General features: G+C 27.5%; 1 pseudogene; it reads right to left on the bottom strand.

Annotated features, from left to right (window-relative positions):
• Positions 1–3,306: 3,306 nt before the first annotated feature.
• Positions 3,307–5,949, bottom strand: LOC126905002 (uncharacterized; annotated as a pseudogene).
• Between the last annotated feature and the right edge of the window lie 889 nt (positions 5,950–6,838).

Below are 6,838 nucleotides of genomic sequence, written 5' to 3'. Positions count from 1 at the left end.
TCCATTTATTAATTATTGCCCATTAGTATTGTAAATAAATCGCATTTATAAAACGTATGTTGTTTATTATGCCGGCTTAGATAATTTTCGGTGCAAATTATTCAAGCATCACTTTTATTACATTAATGTTATTCTTTTTTTAATAGAGACGTTGGTTATATTTAATAAAAGTTTTTAATGTTCTTTTTACCTTTTATTTGAGATTATAAATATAATATAATTTATAATAATTTAATTGATTATGCACTGTACTTTTAATTTAAAATTAAAAAATATAAATAATTGTTTACAAAATTGTTTACAAAATTGTGAACTTAATAAATGTATAAAACTGTTACATAAGAATTGCGAGACATGTTAATAAAAATATCTATTATATATGTGTAATATGTTATTTAATTAACTTACAGAGTGATTGATTTATCATTGAAAAATNAAATATAATATAATTTATAATAATTTAATTGATTATGCACTGTACTTTTAATTTAAAATTAAAAAATATAAATAATTGTTTACTAAATTGTTTACAAAATTGTGAACTTAATAAATGTATAAAACTGTTACATAAGAATTGCGAGACATGTTAATAAAAATATTTATTATATATGTGTAATATGTTATTTAATTAACTTACAGAGTGATTGATTTATCATTGAAAAATTTTTCCTAAAATAATAATTTAGAAATATTTTCTTTGACTTTATTGAGTGCTAATTATTTCTCAATTTATAGATGGTTAATACATTTTAAGGTTCGTCCTTCATCCCATAAAAGGATACTTTTATTATATTTTGAACATATTAGTAAAATAAAATGAATTAAGTTAAAAAATGACTCGTCGATAATATCTATTGGACCCGCACTCCGGAAATGATTAGCATTTTTATATTTAGACAGATGGAAATGTACGGGCGAGAAACTTATAATAATAAAAATAGTCATAAATATATTAGAGGAATAAATTGTAAACTTCAACGAAAATTGGCGATAAATTCATTGATTATTTAGAATTCCATGGACAGATATCGAAGTCAATCGAGCAATGTAATAAGAGTGACAAATTCAAATATTTGGATGAACAAAATTGAAGTGTCATAAATGTATAGTACAATGAATATATTGCATGAGAGAACGTGACTCGGCGGCCAAATGGTAAGATAGAAAAATTCTTACATTATTCAATAGTCACTCAGTTGTGTCCTTACGTGTCCCGTGTTTTGGTACATAAGCAAATTGGCAACGTTGCTTTTGTAAGCCTGTATAATTAAAGGGGACAGAACGTTATAATTGTTCTTAACACTTGCCCATACCAAGTTGCCAGTTTGCTTATTAACGTATCTTTAATTTGAATTTGTCGCTCTTACTACTTGTTGTCAGTATTAAATTTATCAAATATATATGTTCGAGTTGAAAAATATCAATGAAATTGTTTCCGTTTTTAAATTTTTGTTACATCATATGAAAGCGGTTGTTTGAATTTGTCAAATATACTAAAAGTATTGTTATTAATAGACCGTCCGGTTAGGTTATTTTTCTATTTGTTATTTATTGCCCATTAATGTTGTAAATTAATTGTATTTATAAAATATATGCTGCTTATTACATCGATTTCATCAACATTTGTTACACGTTATTCAAGTACCACTTTTTCTATGTTATTGTAGTATTCTGTTTTGTTCTATTTTGAACAGAAATTGTTGTTATGTTTAATGGAAGTTTTAAATTTTCTTTTTACATTTTATTTTAATCTAATTATAAATTGTAAGATAACCAATCCTCACAGAAAAAATCAACTAATGTGATACCTCAGGTAGATAATTTTACTGTTATAATTATCTTTTAAATTCAATTATAAATTTTGATAAATTGCCTCTCCAAAAAGGAGCATGATATAAATGGTATAGTATTTCAGCTTAATCTAACCCAGGTTTTTTTTTTGATGAAACTTAACACGGTAGACAACAAAATTCCCTGGGTATCTAGCCAGTGCACCGGGGCCCCAACTCTTTGAAATATTTGGGGGCCCCGATATTATGAATATCGAATACTATAAAATAAAATTGATAAAATTGATAAAAATGTATATTTTGTTTTTTCAAATGGTGTATTGAATTTTACTTTGAGAGTATATTTAATTTATTCCTATCGATGGTGATTGGTAATTGTAAATGTTTGATATATACACTTATATTAGTTTCACATGTATGTTGTTTGTAACTTTCCACGCGCACGTGTCTACGGCCTTGAGACTAGACGGTCGTAACGCATTCACCCCACCCCGCTCACCACTCGTCGGCTACAATATTTTTCAACCCTTAGACGCGCGCGTGTCATCAATTATATATATATAAACAAACTTTAATTTTGACTGTCCAATACCGCCCGCGTTTATGCGCCTTACGTATATATATTTATATATTCCTATCGCCGCTGCTGCCGTTTATACTCAGGTATAACATTCCCCCCGCCCACCAAACATGGCTATACCTAGTGCATGTTAAGTTTACATACTTATGTCGCTTTACTATATATATGTATGTATGTATGTGTATATATATATTCCTACAGCCGCCGCATATGCCTCGCGTACAACGTTCCCTCGCGCACCGCCCGCCCACGAGTTGGGAAAAAACAAATCAAACTAATGAATAAAAAATAAAAGTATGAATAACTAATTAATTTGTGAATAAAGAATAATATTTTATTTTAAATAGTTTTAGTTGTGAATAAAAAATAAAAATTATTCTGAATAATTTAACTTATGAATAATTAAACTTATTCTGAATAAATTAGTTAAATAATTTGTGAATAATATCCAATTTTGGTGTAACAAAATTATGATAAAAATATAATATACATATAAAGAAAACAACGAAATATATTTATTGTTTTCTTAAGTTTTAAGTTCATTGTGTGGTAGTCTGATATGAATGATAAAAAGATGTATGCTCTTATCATCATAGCAGTCGACACACATGATATAGTTAGTGTAATGAAAAAAAGAGCACAAATTACTTATTTTTTGCAACTCTTAATTAATATTATAATTATTATTGTTGTTACTATGAGTAAAGTAAAAACTTCTATTGTTGTTTTCTTTTAATTACAGGTAATGCTTTTCTTTTATTTGTTAATTTATAAAAAATAAAATATAACTTTTAATTACAGAAACGCAACTTGGGTTTTTATAAAAAAAAAAAAAGAGAATTAAATAAACAGAATTATAAAGATCATTATATACATAACAAAGCAAATAATTATAACAACAATATCAATAATTTACATAATAGTAACAATAATCGTGATAAAAATAATAATTAATTTTTATTTTAGTTTCTATTTTGTAATTCATAATTTAAATTTGATTTTAATACAACTTTATACTCAAATAAATCATCTGACAACCTATTTGACTTTGGTAAATTTGTCATAGTCGCAAAAGAGAAAAGTCTCTCTACCGGAGCTGAAGACGCCACAGGAGTATTGTACTGAAGAAAAATTTTTTTGATAGTAGGATATGAGTTTAAACATTCAAGACGTTGACGTGGATCCTCAAAATATTTTAACACCTTGAACATAAATTTAAAACCATAGTTAAATTAATTATAATTAAAACATTTAATTTCACATACAAACTTCAATCTCAGCAGACGTCGATGTATCTGTTCTGTCATTTTGTATTGCTGGACCAAAGTCATAAAAGTCAGATTGATCGTCTTCAATTTCAACATTTTCTTCACAAGATTTGTTTTAGATTCAGCTGTTACTGCTTTTCTAAATATTGATAAAAGTTTATCACGAGAATATGACGTATGAATACAATTTAACCACTTATTTTTGAACTTGGGGTGAGAAAAAGCTGCATTATCAGCTTCGACTGTATTAAAACTTAAAATATTAGAAAATCTTTTTTCGATGCTATCAAGAAGACTTTTTCGAATTAATTTACAATACATCAATTTTTCACTGTCAACAATCATTAATTTTTGTTGCAAGCATAATAGTGTAGGAATAACCGTACCGTAAAATACACTTTTATCTCCTTGTAATATGTCCAATGCTTGTGTTAAAGGCTTAACACAAAACAAAAATTCTTCAATGTAATTATGGTCAGAAGCAGTAAATAAACACTGCTTTAAATTAAGTGCTCTAGTAAGTTCACTAGATTTTTCTTTTATTTTTTGAATTTGAGTTAACGAGTCAAATAGTGAATTCCATCTCGTCTCACCGGGTCTTCATAGAGTATGTCCTAAAATTGACTGAATTATCTCTGCTGATTTTGGTCGACTTGCCGCATTCCATAATGTATTACACTTTTGCATGACTTTAGTATGTATTTCATGGAGATATAGTGATGATTTGATAGATTTCATTAAATCACTGGTAACACAAAGGCTTAATGTATGAGCACAACATCGAATATGCCTAGAAAGTATAACGTGAGGTTCATTTTCTAAATCTTCACTTTGAAAACTATTAACACTTGAATCGCTATCGCTTTCATCAGTATCATGACTATCGCTCAGTTTTCTAAAATGTGCCATTTTTACACCAAATACATCAAATGCTTTAACCATATTACTGCCACTACTGTAACTGTTGCTATCACCTATTAAAAACTAAAAATTTTCATCCAGCAACTCTATAGATTTAAATTATTTAGCCAAAAATACATAGAGTGATAAAAAAAAATCGCAAAAAAAATCATGTCCGGTAAATTATAAAATAGTTCTATATAACTAATTCATACCTTAAAGTATCGCTCGTGTGCAACAGCCGCAAAACTATTAAAACTATTATCTATAAAATATACCATTTACCTTCGTCATATCCAAATTGTACTTGTAATATATATTATGTAATATTTTTGCGATTCTATCGTGTGTATGAGCACCTCTAAAACGACGACATGCTAAGCTTGCTGATTTTCGCTCTAAAGATTCTTCATCAATCCAGTGAATGGTTACACCCATAAATCTCCTTCTTTTTGCAGACCACACATCAACTGTTGTGCATAAATAATTTACTTTTTCTAATGAACTTTTTAATTTTTCAATGCTTGTATTAAAACGAGTTTCGATTTTTCTACTAAGGCTTCGGCGACTCATTAAAGTTAAACTATTATTTTTAAGAATTCCAGATGCAACAAATATTTCTTTAAAAAATGGATTTTCTACAGTACTGAGAGGTGCCATTGAATGGATGATTTAATTAGTCACATCTTCGTCAAATTGATTTTGAGAGTATTTCATTTTATTTTTACATTTCGTATAATTGATACGTTCATTTTTTCCTTTTTTTCGCGTGTCATTAATATAATTTTCATATTCATCTAAAACAGAACTGTCGTGTTTTCTTTTTAAATATGATTTAAAATTTGACAATGAAAATTTAGATCCTTTAATGTTTATATTTTTCGGCTGACATTTAACACAACTTGCTATCACATTTTTAGAATCAGAAGAAATTAATTTAGAAAAAGTTCCATCAAGTATAGTAGCATTAGTGGCTATTTCGATCGACTTTGATGACTGCTGTTCATCTTGGGAAATAGTTTGACTCTGGCCCTCCAATAGTTGCACACTTTGAGATGAACTTGACCTGCTTTCATCATTATAAACTAAAATTGTGTCACTGCCACTCGTAATACTCAAATCATCCATTACTGTATTATTTTTACGCACTTGTAGAAAAACGAAAATAACTGTAGTTAACTGTCGATACTATACTAAATTAAAATTCAGTACATCTTCAGCTACATCAAGTTATGTCAAACATTGTTTTTAATTAATAATAAAAGCAGTAATTATTAAAGCAGTAAAACGCAGGTAAATAACATGTCGATATCGAGTGCTAAACCATTTAGATTAGCCTCGTAGAAATTATTTATGATTTTTGGTTTTGACATTTTTGACTGCAGATAATATAACAATAAGAAAGAAATACTAGTTTCAATTTTCAGTTAAGTTGTAGTTTTAAATTACCTACGAATCATTTGAGATAAACACGACTATGAAGAATAATGAATAACCGAATAATGAATAAAAAATGTAGAATAACTCGTTGAATAATGAATAACGAATTATTGTAAAAATTAAAATGATGAATATAAATAATCTAGAATAATCAAATGAAAAATTAACGAATAAAGAATAATTTTTTATTCAAATAATCAATCGAATAATTTTTTATTCGAATAATGCCCAACTCTTACGTTTACGTACTTAAGTCGCTTTACATGTATATATATATATATATATATATATATATATATATATTCTAATTACTATTAAAATTTATACATTAACAAGCTTTATTCTCATTACGAAAGTGTGTTCATTCCGATTACAAAGGATGATTCCCGTATCGTCATTTTTCGTCATAACCTCCACGTTCCAGGAGTGGGTAATTTCCGCGCCTGCTGCTTTCCTTAGATGTGATAGCCGTTTCTCAATCTCCCTCTCCGGAATAGAACCCTGATTTCCCGTTACCCGTTACAACTATGATATCGATAGTAACTACTATCATAACATGAAACTAAAAAGTGATAAATAAATATAGTTTAAAAAAAACTAAAAAAACACGCTTTTAAAGCACATCGAACTAAAAAGTTAAAAATAATTTTTAAATTAAGCTTAAAACAATGATGAATGAAAAATACTAGTATTATTGTGAAAAAAAGCGTGAGGGCTTAGTACTATATTTTTTTTATATTGAGCGCCCGACGCTTTTTTTCATATTAATACTAGCATTTTTCATTCATTATTGTTTTAAGTTTATTTTAAAAATTATTTTTAACTTTTTAGTTCGATATGTTTTAAAAGCGTCTTTTTCA

This window comes from Daktulosphaira vitifoliae, unplaced genomic scaffold (genome assembly GCF_025091365.1).
Source record: "Daktulosphaira vitifoliae isolate Bord-2020 unplaced genomic scaffold, ASM2509136v1 Scaffold_4, whole genome shotgun sequence".
NCBI lineage: Eukaryota > Metazoa > Arthropoda > Insecta > Hemiptera > Phylloxeridae > Daktulosphaira > Daktulosphaira vitifoliae.
This window is presented reverse-complemented; position numbering and strand designations above follow the sequence as displayed.